Source organism: Schistocerca piceifrons, unplaced genomic scaffold (assembly GCF_021461385.2).
Source record: "Schistocerca piceifrons isolate TAMUIC-IGC-003096 unplaced genomic scaffold, iqSchPice1.1 HiC_scaffold_1692, whole genome shotgun sequence".
NCBI lineage: Eukaryota > Metazoa > Arthropoda > Insecta > Orthoptera > Acrididae > Schistocerca > Schistocerca piceifrons.
This window is the reverse complement of record NW_025727559.1, coordinates 1-19,354: the sequence shown is the minus strand read 5'-3', so window position 1 is coordinate 19,354 and position 19,354 is coordinate 1. Positions and strand designations below refer to the sequence as shown.

The window sequence follows — 19,354 nt, the reverse complement described above, 5'->3', positions numbered from 1 at the left end:
TCCACTGGACACCAGGGACAAGATGCGTCTTCCGCGAGTGTCGAAGGCTGCACGCGCCAAGCGGATGACAGGAGGTGCAACGAGAAGCTGCGCGTCTCACACACACGGCGGCGCGCCCGCTAGTTCATCAGTCGCTCTGCTGGCACGTCGGATTGCGGAAGGAAGTGCTTACAATTACAATTCTGTTCATGTTTTATGTTGTAAAGTTGTTACCTTGTAACGATGTAATGTTAATAAATAAATTTATAAAGCTCACAAAAAAAAAAAAAAAAAAACACGAAGCACGTCCTTCCGGCTCATAAGTTTTGGAACTCAGGATTGCGTTCGCGCTAACGTGACGAATTGTCAATAAAAAAAAAATGCGGCTGCTTTCGACCGAAAAGTAAGATTTTGTGTGTGTTGGGATAAGAACCGAATGCGAATTCTGCCATGCGCCAACATTATATGGGCGCCAACGGCCATACCATGTTGAGTACACCGGTTCTCGTCCGATCACCGAAGTTAAGCAACATCGGGCGTGGTTAGTACTTGGATGGGTGACCGCCTGGGAACACCACGTGCTGTTGGCTCCCCTTCATTTACTTTTTTTTTTTTTTTTATACCGCCCTCTTTCCATACCACCGTTGTGTTGTGACAAAGATTCTTGCTTAAGCATTTTAAACTACTGTAATGACCATAAAGTACGAAATTGCAGTAATTGTCTCAGTTTGAGGGAGAATGTGCTAACCAAGTTCGCCAGGAAGTCTTTGAAAACGACAAAACAGTACGAATCGGCAGATATGTTCTGAAATACGTCAGCGCCTGTTGTTGTGTAGCGGTGTACAATTCCTACTTCGATATGTAATCATAAAGTTATTCTTTAGTCGTCTCGTCTCGTCTCCTCATCTCCTGCAGACGTTTCTTGTGCTTGCGCTGTTATATGGGCCACGACCCGAGCGGCAGCGAGCGGCAGTCGGGACAAGTCGGGACGGGGACAGGGACAGCGATAGGAATGGTGCGAATGCACTGCAAATTACGCAAACACCTCGTCTGATGCGAGGAAGCTCACATCGCCAGCAGTGGCGCCCTCCAACAGGAACTTCCACACCCCGTACAGGCCATACGCCGGTCGGCCGCGCGCCAGCCATCCACTGGACACCAGGGACAAGATGCGTCTTCCGCGAGTGTCGAAGGCTGCACGCGCCAAGCGGATGACAGGAGGTGCAACGAGAAGCTGCGCGTCTCACACACACGGCGGCGCGCCCGCTAGTTCATCAGTCGCTCTGCTGGCACGTCGGATTGCGGAAGGAAGTGCTTACAATTACAATTCTGTTCATGTTTTATGTTGTAAAGTTGTTACCTTGTAACGATGTAATGTTAATAAATAAATTTATAAAGCTCACAAAAAAAAAAAAAAAAAAAAACACGAAGCACGTCCTTCCGGCTCATAAGTTTTGGAACTCAGGATTGCGTTCGCGCTAACGTGACGAATTGTCAATAAAAAAAAAAATGCGGCTGCTTTCGACCGAAAAGTAAGATTTTGTGTGTGTTGGGATAAGAACCGAATGCGAATTCTGCCATGCGCCAACATTATATGGGCGCCAACGGCCATACCATGTTGAGTACACCGGTTCTCGTCCGATCACCGAAGTTAAGCAACATCGGGCGTGGTTAGTACTTGGATGGGTGACCGCCTGGGAACACCACGTGCTGTTGGCTCCCCTTCATTTACTTTTTTTTTTTTTTTTATACCGCCCTCTTTCCATACCACCGTTGTGTTGTGACAAAGATTCTTGCTTAAGCATTTTAAACTACTGTAATGACCATAAAGTACGAAATTGCAGTAATTGTCTCAGTTTGAGGGAGAATGTGCTAACCAAGTTCGCCAGGAAGTCTTTGAAAACGACAAAACAGTACGAATCGGCAGATATGTTCTGAAATACGTCAGCGCCTGTTGTTGTGTAGCGGTGTACAATTCCTACTTCGATATGTAATCATAAAGTTATTCTTTAGTCGTCTCGTCTCGTCTCCTCATCTCCTGCAGACGTTTCTTGTGCTTGCGCTGTTATATGGGCCACGACCCGAGCGGCAGCGAGCGGCAGTCGAGCAAAGTCGGGACAAGTCGGGACGGGGACAGGGACAGCGATAGGAATGGTGCGAATGCACTGCAAATTACGCAAACATCTCGTCTGATGCGAGGAAGCTCACATCGCCAGCAGTGGCGCCCTCCAACAGGAACTTCCACACCCCGTACAGGCCATACGCCGGTCGGCCGCGCGCCAGCCATCCACTGGACACCAGGGACAAGATGCGTCTTCCGCGAGTGTCGAAGGCTGCACGCGCCAAGCGGATGACAGGAGGTGCAACGAGAAGCTGCGCGTCTCACACACACGGCGGCGCGCCCGCTAGTTCGGCAGTCGCTCTGCTGGCACGTCGGATTGCGGAAGGAAGTGCTTACAATTACAATTCTGTTCATGTTTTATGTTGTAAAGTTGTTACCTTGTAACGATGTAATGTTAATAAATAAATTTATAAAGCTCACAAAAAAAAAAAAAAAAACACGAAGCACGTCCTTCCGGCTCATAAGTTTTGGAACTCAGGATTGCGTTCGCGCTAACGTGACGAATTGTCAATAAAAAAAAAATGCGGCTGCTTTCGACCGAAAAGTAAGATTTTGTGTGTGTTGGGATAAGAACCGAATGCGAATTCTGCCATGCGCCAACATTATATGGGCGCCAACGGCCATACCATGTTGAGTACACCGGTTCTCGTCCGATCACCGAAGTTAAGCAACATCGGGCGTGGTTAGTACTTGGATGGGTGACCGCCTGGGAACACCACGTGCTGTTGGCTCCCCTTCATTTACTTTTTTTTTTTTTTTTATACCGCCCTCTTTCCATACCACCGTTGTGTTGTGACAAAGATTCTTGCTTAAGCATTTTAAACTACTGTAATGACCATAAAGTACGAAATTGCAGTAATTGTCTCAGTTTGAGGGAGAATGTGCTAACCAAGTTCGCCAGGAAGTCTTTGAAAACGACAAAACAGTACGAATCGGCAGATATGTTCTGAAATACGTCAGCGCCTGTTGTTGTGTAGCGGTGTACAATTCCTACTTCGATATGTAATCATAAAGTTATTCTTTAGTCGTCTCGTCTCGTCTCCTCATCTCCTGCAGACGTTTCTTGTGCTTGCGCTGTTATATGGGCCACGACCCGAGCGGCAGCGAGCGGCAGTCGAGCAAAGTCGGGACAAGTCGGGACGGGGACAGGGACAGCGATAGGAATGGTGCGAATGCACTGCAAATTACGCAAACATCTCGTCTGATGCGAGGAAGCTCACATCGCCAGCAGTGGCGCCCTCCAACAGGAACTTCCACACCCCGTACAGGCCATACGCCGGTCGGCCGCGCGCCAGCCATCCACTGGACACCAGGGACAAGATGCGTCTTCCGCGAGTGTCGAAGGCTGCACGCGCCAAGCGGATGACAGGAGGTGCAACGAGAAGCTGCGCGTCTCACACACACGGCGGCGCGCCCGCTAGTTCGGCAGTCGCTCTGCTGGCACGTCGGATTGCGGAAGGAAGTGCTTACAATTACAATTCTGTTCATGTTTTATGTTGTAAAGTTGTTACCTTGTAACGATGTAATGTTAATAAATAAATTTATAAAGCTCACAAAAAAAAAAAAAAAAACACGAAGCACGTCCTTCCGGCTCATAAGTTTTGGAACTCAGGATTGCGTTCGCGCTAACGTGACGAATTGTCAATAAAAAAAAAATGCGGCTGCTTTCGACCGAAAAGTAAGATTTTGTGTGTGTTGGGATAAGAACCGAATGCGAATTCTGCCATGCGCCAACATTATATGGGCGCCAACGGCCATACCATGTTGAGTACACCGGTTCTCGTCCGATCACCGAAGTTAAGCAACATCGGGCGTGGTTAGTACTTGGATGGGTGACCGCCTGGGAACACCACGTGCTGTTGGCTCCCCTTCATTTACTTTTTTTTTTTTTTTATACCGCCCTCTTTCCATACCACCGTTGTGTTGTGACAAAGATTCTTGCTTAAGCATTTTAAACTACTGTAATGACCATAAAGTACGAAATTGCAGTAATTGTCTCAGTTTGAGGGAGAATGTGCTAACCAAGTTCGCCAGGAAGTCTTTGAAAACGACAAAACAGTACGAATCGGCAGATATGTTCTGAAATACGTCAGCGCCTGTTGTTGTGTAGCGGTGTACAATTCCTACTTCGATATGTAATCATAAAGTTATTCTTTAGTCGTCTCGTCTCGTCTCCTCATCTCCTGCAGACGTTTCTTGTGCTTGCGCTGTTATATGGGCCACGACCCGAGCGGCAGCGAGCGGCAGTCGGGACAAGTCGGGACGGGGACAGGGACAGCGATAGGAATGGTGCGAATGCACTGCAAATTACGCAAACACCTCGTCTGATGCGAGGAAGCTCACATCGCCAGCAGTGGCGCCCTCCAACAGGAACTTCCACACCCCGTACAGGCCATACGCCGGTCGGCCGCGCGCCAGCCATCCACTGGACACCAGGGACAAGATGCGTCTTCCGCGAGTGTCGAAGGCTGCACGCGCCAAGCGGATGACAGGAGGTGCAACGAGAAGCTGCGCGTCTCACACACACGGCGGCGCGCCCGCTAGTTCATCAGTCGCTCTGCTGGCACGTCGGATTGCGGAAGGAAGTGCTTACAATTACAATTCTGTTCATGTTTTATGTTGTAAAGTTGTTACCTTGTAACGATGTAATGTTAATAAATAAATTTATAAAGCTCACAAAAAAAAAAAAAAAAAAAAACACGAAGCACGTCCTTCCGGCTCATAAGTTTTGGAACTCAGGATTGCGTTCGCGCTAACGTGACGAATTGTCAATAAAAAAAAAAATGCGGCTGCTTTCGACCGAAAAGTAAGATTTTGTGTGTGTTGGGATAAGAACCGAATGCGAATTCTGCCATGCGCCAACATTATATGGGCGCCAACGGCCATACCATGTTGAGTACACCGGTTCTCGTCCGATCACCGAAGTTAAGCAACATCGGGCGTGGTTAGTACTTGGATGGGTGACCGCCTGGGAACACCACGTGCTGTTGGCTCCCCTTCATTTACTTTTTTTTTTTTTTTTATACCGCCCTCTTTCCATACCACCGTTGTGTTGTGACAAAGATTCTTGCTTAAGCATTTTAAACTACTGTAATGACCATAAAGTACGAAATTGCAGTAATTGTCTCAGTTTGAGGGAGAATGTGCTAACCAAGTTCGCCAGGAAGTCTTTGAAAACGACAAAACAGTACGAATCGGCAGATATGTTCTGAAATACGTCAGCGCCTGTTGTTGTGTAGCGGTGTACAATTCCTACTTCGATATGTAATCATAAAGTTATTCTTTAGTCGTCTCGTCTCGTCTCCTCATCTCCTGCAGACGTTTCTTGTGCTTGCGCTGTTATATGGGCCACGACCCGAGCGGCAGCGAGCGGCAGTCGGGACAAGTCGGGACGGGGACAGGGACAGCGATAGGAATGGTGCGAATGCACTGCAAATTACGCAAACACCTCGTCTGATGCGAGGAAGCTCACATCGCCAGCAGTGGCGCCCTCCAACAGGAACTTCCACACCCCGTACAGGCCATACGCCGGTCGGCCGCGCGCCAGCCATCCACTGGACACCAGGGACAAGATGCGTCTTCCGCGAGTGTCGAAGGCTGCACGCGCCAAGCGGATGACAGGAGGTGCAACGAGAAGCTGCGCGTCTCACACACACGGCGGCGCGCCCGCTAGTTCATCAGTCGCTCTGCTGGCACGTCGGATTGCGGAAGGAAGTGCTTACAATTACAATTCTGTTCATGTTTTATGTTGTAAAGTTGTTACCTTGTAACGATGTAATGTTAATAAATAAATTTATAAAGCTCACAAAAAAAAAAAAAAAAAAACACGAAGCACGTCCTTCCGGCTCATAAGTTTTGGAACTCAGGATTGCGTTCGCGCTAACGTGACGAATTGTCAATAAAAAAAAAATGCGGCTGCTTTCGACCGAAAAGTAAGATTTTGTGTGTGTTGGGATAAGAACCGAATGCGAATTCTGCCATGCGCCAACATTATATGGGCGCCAACGGCCATACCATGTTGAGTACACCGGTTCTCGTCCGATCACCGAAGTTAAGCAACATCGGGCGTGGTTAGTACTTGGATGGGTGACCGCCTGGGAACACCACGTGCTGTTGGCTCCCCTTCATTTACTTTTTTTTTTTTTTTTATACCGCCCTCTTTCCATACCACCGTTGTGTTGTGACAAAGATTCTTGCTTAAGCATTTTAAACTACTGTAATGACCATAAAGTACGAAATTGCAGTAATTGTCTCAGTTTGAGGGAGAATGTGCTAACCAAGTTCGCCAGGAAGTCTTTGAAAACGACAAAACAGTACGAATCGGCAGATATGTTCTGAAATACGTCAGCGCCTGTTGTTGTGTAGCGGTGTACAATTCCTACTTCGATATGTAATCATAAAGTTATTCTTTAGTCGTCTCGTCTCGTCTCCTCATCTCCTGCAGACGTTTCTTGTGCTTGCGCTGTTATATGGGCCACGACCCGAGCGGCAGCGAGCGGCAGTCGGGACAAGTCGGGACGGGGACAGGGACAGCGATAGGAATGGTGCGAATGCACTGCAAATTACGCAAACACCTCGTCTGATGCGAGGAAGCTCACATCGCCAGCAGTGGCGCCCTCCAACAGGAACTTCCACACCCCGTACAGGCCATACGCCGGTCGGCCGCGCGCCAGCCATCCACTGGACACCAGGGACAAGATGCGTCTTCCGCGAGTGTCGAAGGCTGCACGCGCCAAGCGGATGACAGGAGGTGCAACGAGAAGCTGCGCGTCTCACACACACGGCGGCGCGCCCGCTAGTTCGGCAGTCGCTCTGCTGGCACGTCGGATTGCGGAAGGAAGTGCTTACAATTACAATTCTGTTCATGTTTTATGTTGTAAAGTTGTTACCTTGTAACGATGTAATGTTAATAAATAAATTTATAAAGCTCACAAAAAAAAAAAAAAAAAAACACGAAGCACGTCCTTCCGGCTCATAAGTTTTGGAACTCAGGATTGCGTTCGCGCTAACGTGACGAATTGTCAATAAAAAAAAAATGCGGCTGCTTTCGACCGAAAAGTAAGATTTTGTGTGTGTTGGGATAAGAACCGAATGCGAATTCTGCCATGCGCCAACATTATATGGGCGCCAACGGCCATACCATGTTGAGTACACCGGTTCTCGTCCGATCACCGAAGTTAAGCAACATCGGGCGTGGTTAGTACTTGGATGGGTGACCGCCTGGGAACACCACGTGCTGTTGGCTCCCCTTCATTTACTTTTTTTTTTTTTTTTATACCGCCCTCTTTCCATACCACCGTTGTGTTGTGACAAAGATTCTTGCTTAAGCATTTTAAACTACTGTAATGACCATAAAGTACGAAATTGCAGTAATTGTCTCAGTTTGAGGGAGAATGTGCTAACCAAGTTCGCCAGGAAGTCTTTGAAAACGACAAAACAGTACGAATCGGCAGATATGTTCTGAAATACGTCAGCGCCTGTTGTTGTGTAGCGGTGTACAATTCCTACTTCGATATGTAATCATAAAGTTATTCTTTAGTCGTCTCGTCTCGTCTCCTCATCTCCTGCAGACGTTTCTTGTGCTTGCGCTGTTATATGGGCCACGACCCGAGCGGCAGCGAGCGGCAGTCGGGACAAGTCGGGACGGGGACAGGGACAGCGATAGGAATGGTGCGAATGCACTGCAAATTACGCAAACACCTCGTCTGATGCGAGGAAGCTCACATCGCCAGCAGTGGCGCCCTCCAACAGGAACTTCCACACCCCGTACAGGCCATACGCCGGTCGGCCGCGCGCCAGCCATCCACTGGACACCAGGGACAAGATGCGTCTTCCGCGAGTGTCGAAGGCTGCACGCGCCAAGCGGATGACAGGAGGTGCAACGAGAAGCTGCGCGTCTCACACACACGGCGGCGCGCCCGCTAGTTCATCAGTCGCTCTGCTGGCACGTCGGATTGCGGAAGGAAGTGCTTACAATTACAATTCTGTTCATGTTTTATGTTGTAAAGTTGTTACCTTGTAACGATGTAATGTTAATAAATAAATTTATAAAGCTCACAAAAAAAAAAAAAAAAAAACACGAAGCACGTCCTTCCGGCTCATAAGTTTTGGAACTCAGGATTGCGTTCGCGCTAACGTGACGAATTGTCAATAAAAAAAAAATGCGGCTGCTTTCGACCGAAAAGTAAGATTTTGTGTGTGTTGGGATAAGAACCGAATGCGAATTCTGCCATGCGCCAACATTATATGGGCGCCAACGGCCATACCATGTTGAGTACACCGGTTCTCGTCCGATCACCGAAGTTAAGCAACATCGGGCGTGGTTAGTACTTGGATGGGTGACCGCCTGGGAACACCACGTGCTGTTGGCTCCCCTTCATTTACTTTTTTTTTTTTTTTTATACCGCCCTCTTTCCATACCACCGTTGTGTTGTGACAAAGATTCTTGCTTAAGCATTTTAAACTACTGTAATGACCATAAAGTACGAAATTGCAGTAATTGTCTCAGTTTGAGGGAGAATGTGCTAACCAAGTTCGCCAGGAAGTCTTTGAAAACGACAAAACAGTACGAATCGGCAGATATGTTCTGAAATACGTCAGCGCCTGTTGTTGTGTAGCGGTGTACAATTCCTACTTCGATATGTAATCATAAAGTTATTCTTTAGTCGTCTCGTCTCGTCTCCTCATCTCCTGCAGACGTTTCTTGTGCTTGCGCTGTTATATGGGCCACGACCCGAGCGGCAGCGAGCGGCAGTCGGGACAAGTCGGGACGGGGACAGGGACAGCGATAGGAATGGTGCGAATGCACTGCAAATTACGCAAACACCTCGTCTGATGCGAGGAAGCTCACATCGCCAGCAGTGGCGCCCTCCAACAGGAACTTCCACACCCCGTACAGGCCATACGCCGGTCGGCCGCGCGCCAGCCATCCACTGGACACCAGGGACAAGATGCGTCTTCCGCGAGTGTCGAAGGCTGCACGCGCCAAGCGGATGACAGGAGGTGCAACGAGAAGCTGCGCGTCTCACACACACGGCGGCGCGCCCGCTAGTTCGGCAGTCGCTCTGCTGGCACGTCGGATTGCGGAAGGAAGTGCTTACAATTACAATTCTGTTCATGTTTTATGTTGTAAAGTTGTTACCTTGTAACGATGTAATGTTAATAAATAAATTTATAAAGCTCACAAAAAAAAAAAAAAAAACACGAAGCACGTCCTTCCGGCTCATAAGTTTTGGAACTCAGGATTGCGTTCGCGCTAACGTGACGAATTGTCAATAAAAAAAAAATGCGGCTGCTTTCGACCGAAAAGTAAGATTTTGTGTGTGTTGGGATAAGAACCGAATGCGAATTCTGCCATGCGCCAACATTATATGGGCGCCAACGGCCATACCATGTTGAGTACACCGGTTCTCGTCCGATCACCGAAGTTAAGCAACATCGGGCGTGGTTAGTACTTGGATGGGTGACCGCCTGGGAACACCACGTGCTGTTGGCTCCCCTTCATTTACTTTTTTTTTTTTTTTTATACCGCCCTCTTTCCATACCACCGTTGTGTTGTGACAAAGATTCTTGCTTAAGCATTTTAAACTACTGTAATGACCATAAAGTACGAAATTGCAGTAATTGTCTCAGTTTGAGGGAGAATGTGCTAACCAAGTTCGCCAGGAAGTCTTTGAAAACGACAAAACAGTACGAATCGGCAGATATGTTCTGAAATACGTCAGCGCCTGTTGTTGTGTAGCGGTGTACAATTCCTACTTCGATATGTAATCATAAAGTTATTCTTTAGTCGTCTCGTCTCGTCTCCTCATCTCCTGCAGACGTTTCTTGTGCTTGCGCTGTTATATGGGCCACGACCCGAGCGGCAGCGAGCGGCAGTCGAGCAAAGTCGGGACAAGTCGGGACGGGGACAGGGACAGCGATAGGAATGGTGCGAATGCACTGCAAATTACGCAAACATCTCGTCTGATGCGAGGAAGCTCACATCGCCAGCAGTGGCGCCCTCCAACAGGAACTTCCACACCCCGTACAGGCCATACGCCGGTCGGCCGCGCGCCAGCCATCCACTGGACACCAGGGACAAGATGCGTCTTCCGCGAGTGTCGAAGGCTGCACGCGCCAAGCGGATGACAGGAGGTGCAACGAGAAGCTGCGCGTCTCACACACACGGCGGCGCGCCCGCTAGTTCGGCAGTCGCTCTGCTGGCACGTCGGATTGCGGAAGGAAGTGCTTACAATTACAATTCTGTTCATGTTTTATGTTGTAAAGTTGTTACCTTGTAACGATGTAATGTTAATAAATAAATTTATAAAGCTCACAAAAAAAAAAAAAAAAACACGAAGCACGTCCTTCCGGCTCATAAGTTTTGGAACTCAGGATTGCGTTCGCGCTAACGTGACGAATTGTCAATAAAAAAAAAATGCGGCTGCTTTCGACCGAAAAGTAAGATTTTGTGTGTGTTGGGATAAGAACCGAATGCGAATTCTGCCATGCGCCAACATTATATGGGCGCCAACGGCCATACCATGTTGAGTACACCGGTTCTCGTCCGATCACCGAAGTTAAGCAACATCGGGCGTGGTTAGTACTTGGATGGGTGACCGCCTGGGAACACCACGTGCTGTTGGCTCCCCTTCATTTACTTTTTTTTTTTTTTTTATACCGCCCTCTTTCCATACCACCGTTGTGTTGTGACAAAGATTCTTGCTTAAGCATTTTAAACTACTGTAATGACCATAAAGTACGAAATTGCAGTAATTGTCTCAGTTTGAGGGAGAATGTGCTAACCAAGTTCGCCAGGAAGTCTTTGAAAACGACAAAACAGTACGAATCGGCAGATATGTTCTGAAATACGTCAGCGCCTGTTGTTGTGTAGCGGTGTACAATTCCTACTTCGATATGTAATCATAAAGTTATTCTTTAGTCGTCTCGTCTCGTCTCCTCATCTCCTGCAGACGTTTCTTGTGCTTGCGCTGTTATATGGGCCACGACCCGAGCGGCAGCGAGCGGCAGTCGGGACAAGTCGGGACGGGGACAGGGACAGCGATAGGAATGGTGCGAATGCACTGCAAATTACGCAAACACCTCGTCTGATGCGAGGAAGCTCACATCGCCAGCAGTGGCGCCCTCCAACAGGAACTTCCACACCCCGTACAGGCCATACGCCGGTCGGCCGCGCGCCAGCCATCCACTGGACACCAGGGACAAGATGCGTCTTCCGCGAGTGTCGAAGGCTGCACGCGCCAAGCGGATGACAGGAGGTGCAACGAGAAGCTGCGCGTCTCACACACACGGCGGCGCGCCCGCTAGTTCATCAGTCGCTCTGCTGGCACGTCGGATTGCGGAAGGAAGTGCTTACAATTACAATTCTGTTCATGTTTTATGTTGTAAAGTTGTTACCTTGTAACGATGTAATGTTAATAAATAAATTTATAAAGCTCACAAAAAAAAAAAAAAAAAAAACACGAAGCACGTCCTTCCGGCTCATAAGTTTTGGAACTCAGGATTGCGTTCGCGCTAACGTGACGAATTGTCAATAAAAAAAAAATGCGGCTGCTTTCGACCGAAAAGTAAGATTTTGTGTGTGTTGGGATAAGAACCGAATGCGAATTCTGCCATGCGCCAACATTATATGGGCGCCAACGGCCATACCATGTTGAGTACACCGGTTCTCGTCCGATCACCGAAGTTAAGCAACATCGGGCGTGGTTAGTACTTGGATGGGTGACCGCCTGGGAACACCACGTGCTGTTGGCTCCCCTTCATTTACTTTTTTTTTTTTTTTTATACCGCCCTCTTTCCATACCACCGTTGTGTTGTGACAAAGATTCTTGCTTAAGCATTTTAAACTACTGTAATGACCATAAAGTACGAAATTGCAGTAATTGTCTCAGTTTGAGGGAGAATGTGCTAACCAAGTTCGCCAGGAAGTCTTTGAAAACGACAAAACAGTACGAATCGGCAGATATGTTCTGAAATACGTCAGCGCCTGTTGTTGTGTAGCGGTGTACAATTCCTACTTCGATATGTAATCATAAAGTTATTCTTTAGTCGTCTCGTCTCGTCTCCTCATCTCCTGCAGACGTTTCTTGTGCTTGCGCTGTTATATGGGCCACGACCCGAGCGGCAGCGAGCGGCAGTCGGGACAAGTCGGGACGGGGACAGGGACAGCGATAGGAATGGTGCGAATGCACTGCAAATTACGCAAACACCTCGTCTGATGCGAGGAAGCTCACATCGCCAGCAGTGGCGCCCTCCAACAGGAACTTCCACACCCCGTACAGGCCATACGCCGGTCGGCCGCGCGCCAGCCATCCACTGGACACCAGGGACAAGATGCGTCTTCCGCGAGTGTCGAAGGCTGCACGCGCCAAGCGGATGACAGGAGGTGCAACGAGAAGCTGCGCGTCTCACACACACGGCGGCGCGCCCGCTAGGTTCATCAGTCGCTCTGCTGGCACGTCGGATTGCGGAAGGAAGTGCTTACAATTACAATTCTGTTCATGTTTTATGTTGTAAAGTTGTTACCTTGTAACGATGTAATGTTAATAAATAAATTTATAAAGCTCACAAAAAAAAAAAAAAAAAAACACGAAGCACGTCCTTCCGGCTCATAAGTTTTGGAACTCAGGATTGCGTTCGCGCTAACGTGACGAATTGTCAATAAAAAAAAAAATGCGGCTGCTTTCGACCGAAAAGTAAGATTTTGTGTGTGTTGGGATAAGAACCGAATGCGGAATTCTGCCATGCGCCAACATTATATGGGCGCCAACGGCCATACCATGTTGAGTACACCGGTTCTCGTCCGATCACCGAAGTTAAGCAACATCGGGCGTGGTTAGTACTTGGATGGGTGACCGCCTGGGAACACCACGTGCTGTTGGCTCCCCTTCATTTACTTTTTTTTTTTTTTTTATACCGCCCTCTTTCCATACCACCGTTGTGTTGTGACAAAGATTCTTGCTTAAGCATTTTAAACTACTGTAATGACCATAAAGTACGAAATTGCAGTAATTGTCTCAGTTTGAGGGAGAATGTGCTAACCAAGTTCGCCAGGAAGTCTTTGAAAACGACAAAACAGTACGAATCGGCAGATATGTTCTGAAATACGTTCAGCGCCTGTTGTTGTGTAGCGGTGTACAATTCCTACTTCGATATGTAATCATAAAGTTATTCTTTAGTCGTCTCGTCTCGTCTCCTCATCTCCTGCAGACGTTTCTTGTGCTTGCGCTGTTATATGGGCCACGACCCGAGCGGCAGCGAGCGGCAGTCGGGACAAGTCGGGACGGGGACAGGGACAGCGATAGGAATGGTGCGAATGCACTGCAAATTACGCAAACACCTCGTCTGATGCGAGGAAGCTCACATCGCCAGCAGTGGCGCCCTCCAACAGGAACTTCCACACCCCGTACAGGCCATACGCCGGTCGGCCGCGCGCCAGCCATCCACTGGACACCAGGGACAAGATGCGTCTTCCGCGAGTGTCGAAGGCTGCACGCGCCAAGCGGATGACAGGAGGTGCAACGAGAAGCTGCGCGTCTCACACACACGGCGGCGCGCCCGCTAGTTCATCAGTCGCTCTGCTGGCACGTCGGATTGCGGAAGGAAGTGCTTACAAATTACAATTCTGTTCATGTTTTATGTTGTAAAGTTGTTACCTTGTAACGATGTAATGTTAATAAATAAATTTATAAAGCTCACAAAAAAAAAAAAAAAAAAAAAACACGAAGCACGTCCTTCCGGCTCATAAGTTTTGGAACTCAGGATTGCGTTCGCGCTAACGTGACGAATTGTCAATAAAAAAAAAAATGCGGCTGCTTTCGACCGAAAAGTAAGATTTTGTGGTGTGTTGGGATAAGAACCGAATGCGAATTCTGCCATGCGCCAACATTATATGGGCGCCAACGGCCATACCATGTTGAGTACACCGGTTCTCGTCCGATCACCGAAGTTAAGCAACATCGGGCGTGGTTAGTACTTGGATGGGTGACCGCCTGGGAACACCACGTGCTGTTGGCTCCCCTTCATTTACTTTTTTTTTTTTTTTTTATACCGCCCTCTTTCCATACCACCGTTGTGTTGTGACAAAGATTCTTGCTTAAGCATTTTAAACTACTGTAATGACCATAAAGTACGAAATTGCAGTAATTGTCTCAGTTTGAGGGAGAATGTGCTAACCAAGTTCGCCAGGAAGTCTTTGAAAACGACAAAACAGTACGAATCGGCAGATATGTTCTGAAATACGTCAGCGCCTGTTGTTGTGTAGCGGTGTACAATTCCTACTTCGATATGTAATCATAAAGTTATTCTTTAGTCGTCTCGTCTCGTCTCCTCATCTCCTGCAGACGTTTCTTGTGCTTGCGCTGTTATATGGGCCACGACCCGAGCGGCAGCGAGCGGCAGTCGAGCAAAGTCGGGACAAGTCGGGACGGGGACAGGGACAGCGATAGGAATGGTGCGAATGCACTGCAAATTACGCAAACATCTCGTCTGATGCGAGGAAGCTCACATCGCCAGCAGTGGCGCCCTCCAACAGGAACTTCCACACCCCGTACAGGCCATACGCCGGTCGGCCGCGCGCCAGCCATCCACTGGACACCAGGGACAAGATGCGTCTTCCGCGAGTGTCGAAGGCTGCACGCGCCAAGCGGATGACAGGAGGTGCAACGAGAAGCTGCGCGTCTCACACACACGGCGGCGCGCCCGCTAGTTCGGCAGTCGCCTCTGCTGGCACGTCGGATTGCGGAAGGAAGTGCTTACAATTACAATTCTGTTCATGTTTTATGTTGTAAAGTTGTTACCTTGTAACGATGTAATGTTAATAAATAAATTTATAAAGCTCACAAAAAAAAAAAAAAAAACACGAAGCACGTCCTTCCGGCTCATAAGTTTTGGAACTCAGGATTGCGTTCGCGCTAACGTGACGAATTGTCAATAAAAAAAAAAATGCGGCTGCTTTCGACCGAAAAGTAAGATTTTGTGTGTGTTGGGATAAGAACCGAATGCGAATTCTGCCATGCGCCAACATTATATGGGCGCCAACGGCCATACCATGTTGAGTACACCGGTTCTCGTCCGATCACCGAAGTTAAGCAACATCGGGCGTGGTTAGTACTTGGATGGGTGACCGCCTGGGAACACCACGTGCTGTTGGCTCCCCTTCATTTACTTTTTTTTTTTTTTTTATACCGCCCTCTTTCCATACCACCGTTGTGTTGTGACAAAGATTCTTGCTTAAGCATTTTAAACTACTGTAATGACCATAAAGTACGAAATTGCAGTAATTGTCTCAGTTTGAGGGAGAATGTGCTAACCAAGTTCGCCAGGAAGTCTTTGAAAACGACAAAACAGTACGAATCGGCAGATATGTTCTGAAATACGTCAGCGCCTGTTGTTGTGTAGCGGTGTACAATTCCTACTTCGATATGTAATCATAAAGTTATTCTTTAGTCGTCTCGTCTCGTCTCCTCATCTCCTGCAGACGTTTCTTGTGCTTGCGCTGTTATATGGGCCACGACCCGAGCGGCAGCGAGCGGCAGTCGAGCAAAGTCGGGACAAGTCGGGACGGGGACAGGGACAGCGATAGGAATGGTGCGAATGCACTGCAAATTACGCAAACATCTCGTCTGATGCGAGGAAGCTCACATCGCCAGCAGTGGCGCCCTCCAACAGGAACTTCCACACCCCGTACAGGCCATACGCCGGTCGGCCGCGCGCCAGCCATCCACTGGACACCAGGGACAAGATGCGTCTTCCGCGAGTGTCGAAGGCTGCACGCGCCAAGCGGATGACAGGAGGTGCAACGAGAAGCTGCGCGTCTCACACACACGGCGGCGCGCCCGCTAGTTCGGCAGTCGCTCTGCTGGCACGTCGGATTGCGGAAGAAAGGAAGTGCTTACAATTACAATTCTGTTCATGTTTTATGTTGTAAAGTTGTTACCTTGTAACGATGTAATGTTAATAAATAAATTTATAAAGCTCACAAAAAAAAAAAAAAAAACACGAAGCACGTCCTTCCGGCTCATAAGTTTTGGAACTCAGGATTGCGTTCGCGCTAACGTGACGAATTGTCAATAAAAAAAAATGCGGCTGCTTTCGACCGAAAAGTAAGATTTTGTGTGTGTTGGGATAAGAACCGAATGCGAATTCTGCCATGCGCCAACATTATATGGGCGCCAACGGCCATACCATGTTGAGTACACCGGTTCTCGTCCGATCACCGAAGTTAAGCAACATCGGGCGTGGTTAGTACTTGGATGGGTGACCGCCTGGGAACACCACGTGCTGTTGGCTCCCCTTCATTTACTTTTTTTTTTTTTTTTATACCGCCCTCTTTCCATACCACCGTTGTGTTGTGACAAAGATTCTTGCTTAAGCATTTTAAACTACTGTAATGACCATAAAGTACGAAATTGCAGTAATTGTCTCAGTTTGAGGGAGAATGTGCTAACCAAGTTCGCCAGGAAGTCTTTGAAAACGACAAAACAGTACGAATCGGCAGATATGTTCTGAAATACGTCAGCGCCTGTTGTTGTGTAGCGGTGTACAATTCCTACTTCGATATGTAATCATAAAGTTATTCTTTAGTCGTCTCGTCTCGTCTCCTCATCTCCTGCAGACGTTTCTTGTGCTTGCGCTGTTATATGGGCCACGACCCGAGCGGCAGCGAGCGGCAGTCGGGACAAGTCGGGACGGGGACAGGGACAGCGATAGGAATGGTGCGAATGCACTGCAAATTACGCAAACACCTCGTCTGATGCGAGGAAGCTCACATCGCCAGCAGTGGCGCCCTCCAACAGGAACTTCCACACCCCGTACAGGCCATACGCCGGTCGGCCGCGCGCCAGCCATCCACTGGACACCAGGGACAAGATGCGTCTTCCGCGAGTGTCGAAGGCTGCACGCGCCAAGCGGATGACAGGAGGTGCAACGAGAAGCTGCGCGTCTCACACACACGGCGGCGCGCCCGCTAGTTCATCAGTCGCTCTGCTGGCACGTCGGATTGCGGAAGGAAGTGCTTACAATTACAATTCTGTTCATGTTTTATGTTGTAAAGTTGTTACCTTGTAACGATGTAATGTTAATAAATAAATTTATAAAGCTCACAAAAAAAAAAAAAAAAAAAAACACGAAGCACGTCCTTCGGCTCATAAGTTTTGGAACTCAGGATTGCGTTCGCGCTAACGTGACGAATTGTCAATAAAAAAAAAAATGCGGCTGCTTTCGACCGAAAAGTAAGATTTTGTGTGTGTTGGGATAAGAACCGAATGCGAATTCTGCCATGCGCCAACATTATATGGGCGCCAACGGCCATACCATGTTGAGTACACCGGTTCTCGTCCGATCACCGAAGTTAAGCAACATCGGGCGTGGTTAGTACTTGGATGGGTGACCGCCTGGGAACACCACGTGCTGTTGGCTCCCCTTCATTTACTTTTTTTTTTTTTTTTATACCGCCCTCTTTCCATACCACCGTTGTGTTGTGACAAAGATTCTTGCTTAAGCATTTTAAACTACTGTAATGACCATAAAGTACGAAATTGCAGTAATTGTCTCAGTTTGAGGGAGAATGTGCTAACCAAGTTCGCCAGGAAGTCTTTGAAAACGACAAAACAGTACGAATCGGCAGATATGTTCTGAAATACGTCAGCGCCTGTTGTTGTGTAGCGGTGTACAATTCCTACTTCGATATGTAATCATAAAGTTATTCTTTAGTCGTCTCGTCTCGTCTCCTCATCTCCTGCAGACGTTTCTTGTGCTTGCGCTGTTATATGGGCCACGACCCGAGCGGCAGCGAGCGGCAGTCGAGCAAAGTCGGGACAAGTCGGGACGGGGACAGGGACAGCGATAGGAATGGTGCGAATGCACTGCAAATTACGCAAACATCTCGTCTGATGCGAGGAAGCTCACATCGCCAGCAGTGGCGCCCTCCAACAGGAACTTCCACACCCCGTACAGGCCATACGCCGGTCGGCCGCGCGCCAGCCATCCACTGGACACCAGGGACAAGATGCGTCTTCCGCGAGTGTCGAAGGCTGCACGCGCCAAGCGGATGACAGGAGGTGCAACGAGAAGCTGCGCGTCTCACACACACGGCGGCGCGCCCGCTAGTTCGGCAGTCGCTCTGCTGGCACGTCGGATTGCGGAAGGAAGTGCTTACAATTACAATTCTGTTCATGTTTTATGTTGTAAAGTTGTTACCTTGTAACGATGTAATGTTAATAAATAAATTTATAAAGCTCACAAAAAAAAAAAAAAAAACACGAAGCACGTCCTTCCGGCTCATAAGTTTTGGAACTCAGGATTGCGTTCGCGCTAACGTGACGAATTGTCAATAAAAAAAAAATGCGGCTGCTTTCGACCGAAAAGTAAGATTTTGTGTGTGTTGGGATAAGAACCGAATGCGAATTCTGCCATGCGCCAACATTATATGGGCGCCAACGGCCATACCATGTTGAGTACACCGGTTCTCGTCCGATCACCGAAGTTAAGCAACATCGGGCGTGGTTAGTACTTGGATGGGTGACCGCCTGGAACACCACGTGCTGTTGGCTCCCTTCATTTACTTTTTTTTTTTTTTTTATACCGCCCTCTTTCCATACCACCGTTTGTGTTGTGACAAAGATTCTTGCTTAAGCATTTTAAACTACTGTAATGACCATAAAGTACGAAATTGCAGTAATTGTCTCAGTTTGAGGGAGAATGTGCTAACCAAGTTCGCCAGGAAGTCTTTGAAAACGACAAAACAGTACGAATCGGCAGATATGTTCTGAAATACGTCAGCGCCTGTTGTTGTGTAGCGGTGTACAATTCCTACTTCGATATGTAATCATAAAGTTATTCTTTAGTCGTCTCGTCTCGTCTCCTCATCTCCTGCAGACGTTTCTTGTGCTTGCGCTGTTATATGGGCCACGACCCGAGCGGCAGCGAGCGGCAGTCGAGCAAAGTCGGGACAAGTCGGGACGGGGACAGGGACAGCGATAGGAATGGTGCGAATGCACTGCAAATTACGCAAACATCTCGTCTGATGCGAGGAAGCTCACATCGCCAGCAGTGGCGCCCTCCAACAGGAACTTCCACACCCCGTACAGGCCATACGCCGGTCGGCCGCGCGCCAGCCATCCACTGGACACCAGGGGACAAGATGCGTCTTCCGCGAGTGTCGAAGGCTGCACGCGCCAAGCGGATGACAGGAGGTGCAACGAGAAGCTGCGCGTCTCACACACACGGCGGCGCGCCCGCTAGTTCGGCAGT

The 19,354-nt window shown here is 48.6% G+C and overlaps 17 non-coding genes across 17 annotated transcripts; all 17 read left to right on the top strand.

The window, feature by feature from the left end:
- Window positions 1–450: 450 nt before the first annotated feature.
- Window positions 451–569, top strand: LOC124737117. Its single transcript, XR_007009484.1, has one exon. It is a non-coding gene; the product is annotated as a 5S ribosomal RNA (ribosomal RNA).
- Window positions 570–1,579: 1,010 nt separating this feature from the next.
- On the top strand, window positions 1,580–1,698 carry LOC124737115. The gene has a single exon (XR_007009482.1). It is a non-coding gene; the product is annotated as a 5S ribosomal RNA (ribosomal RNA).
- Window positions 1,699–2,713: 1,015 nt separating this feature from the next.
- On the top strand, window positions 2,714–2,832 carry LOC124737114. The gene has a single exon (XR_007009481.1). It is a non-coding gene; the product is annotated as a 5S ribosomal RNA (ribosomal RNA).
- Window positions 2,833–3,847: 1,015 nt separating this feature from the next.
- Window positions 3,848–3,966, top strand: LOC124737113. The gene has a single exon (XR_007009480.1). It is a non-coding gene; the product is annotated as a 5S ribosomal RNA (ribosomal RNA).
- A 1,009-nt stretch (window positions 3,967–4,975) lies between these two features.
- On the top strand, window positions 4,976–5,094 carry LOC124737112. The gene has a single exon (XR_007009479.1). It is a non-coding gene; the product is annotated as a 5S ribosomal RNA (ribosomal RNA).
- A 1,007-nt stretch (window positions 5,095–6,101) lies between these two features.
- On the top strand, window positions 6,102–6,220 carry LOC124737111. Its single transcript, XR_007009478.1, has one exon. It is a non-coding gene; the product is annotated as a 5S ribosomal RNA (ribosomal RNA).
- Window positions 6,221–7,227: 1,007 nt separating this feature from the next.
- Window positions 7,228–7,346, top strand: LOC124737110. The gene has a single exon (XR_007009477.1). It is a non-coding gene; the product is annotated as a 5S ribosomal RNA (ribosomal RNA).
- A 1,007-nt stretch (window positions 7,347–8,353) lies between these two features.
- Window positions 8,354–8,472, top strand: LOC124737108. The gene has a single exon (XR_007009476.1). It is a non-coding gene; the product is annotated as a 5S ribosomal RNA (ribosomal RNA).
- A 1,005-nt stretch (window positions 8,473–9,477) lies between these two features.
- On the top strand, window positions 9,478–9,596 carry LOC124737107. Its single transcript, XR_007009475.1, has one exon. It is a non-coding gene; the product is annotated as a 5S ribosomal RNA (ribosomal RNA).
- A 1,015-nt stretch (window positions 9,597–10,611) lies between these two features.
- LOC124737095 lies at window positions 10,612–10,730 on the top strand. The gene has a single exon (XR_007009464.1). It is a non-coding gene; the product is annotated as a 5S ribosomal RNA (ribosomal RNA).
- Window positions 10,731–11,738: 1,008 nt separating this feature from the next.
- LOC124737083 lies at window positions 11,739–11,857 on the top strand. The gene has a single exon (XR_007009453.1). It is a non-coding gene; the product is annotated as a 5S ribosomal RNA (ribosomal RNA).
- Window positions 11,858–12,867: 1,010 nt separating this feature from the next.
- LOC124737152 lies at window positions 12,868–12,986 on the top strand. Its single transcript, XR_007009516.1, has one exon. It is a non-coding gene; the product is annotated as a 5S ribosomal RNA (ribosomal RNA).
- Window positions 12,987–14,000: 1,014 nt separating this feature from the next.
- Window positions 14,001–14,119, top strand: LOC124737140. The gene has a single exon (XR_007009505.1). It is a non-coding gene; the product is annotated as a 5S ribosomal RNA (ribosomal RNA).
- A 1,018-nt stretch (window positions 14,120–15,137) lies between these two features.
- LOC124737128 lies at window positions 15,138–15,256 on the top strand. Its single transcript, XR_007009494.1, has one exon. It is a non-coding gene; the product is annotated as a 5S ribosomal RNA (ribosomal RNA).
- Window positions 15,257–16,274: 1,018 nt separating this feature from the next.
- Window positions 16,275–16,393, top strand: LOC124737116. The gene has a single exon (XR_007009483.1). It is a non-coding gene; the product is annotated as a 5S ribosomal RNA (ribosomal RNA).
- Window positions 16,394–17,402: 1,009 nt separating this feature from the next.
- LOC124737077 lies at window positions 17,403–17,521 on the top strand. Its single transcript, XR_007009447.1, has one exon. It is a non-coding gene; the product is annotated as a 5S ribosomal RNA (ribosomal RNA).
- A 1,015-nt stretch (window positions 17,522–18,536) lies between these two features.
- Window positions 18,537–18,654, top strand: LOC124737106. The gene has a single exon (XR_007009474.1). It is a non-coding gene; the product is annotated as a 5S ribosomal RNA (ribosomal RNA).
- The last annotated feature ends 700 nt before the right edge of the window (window positions 18,655–19,354 follow it).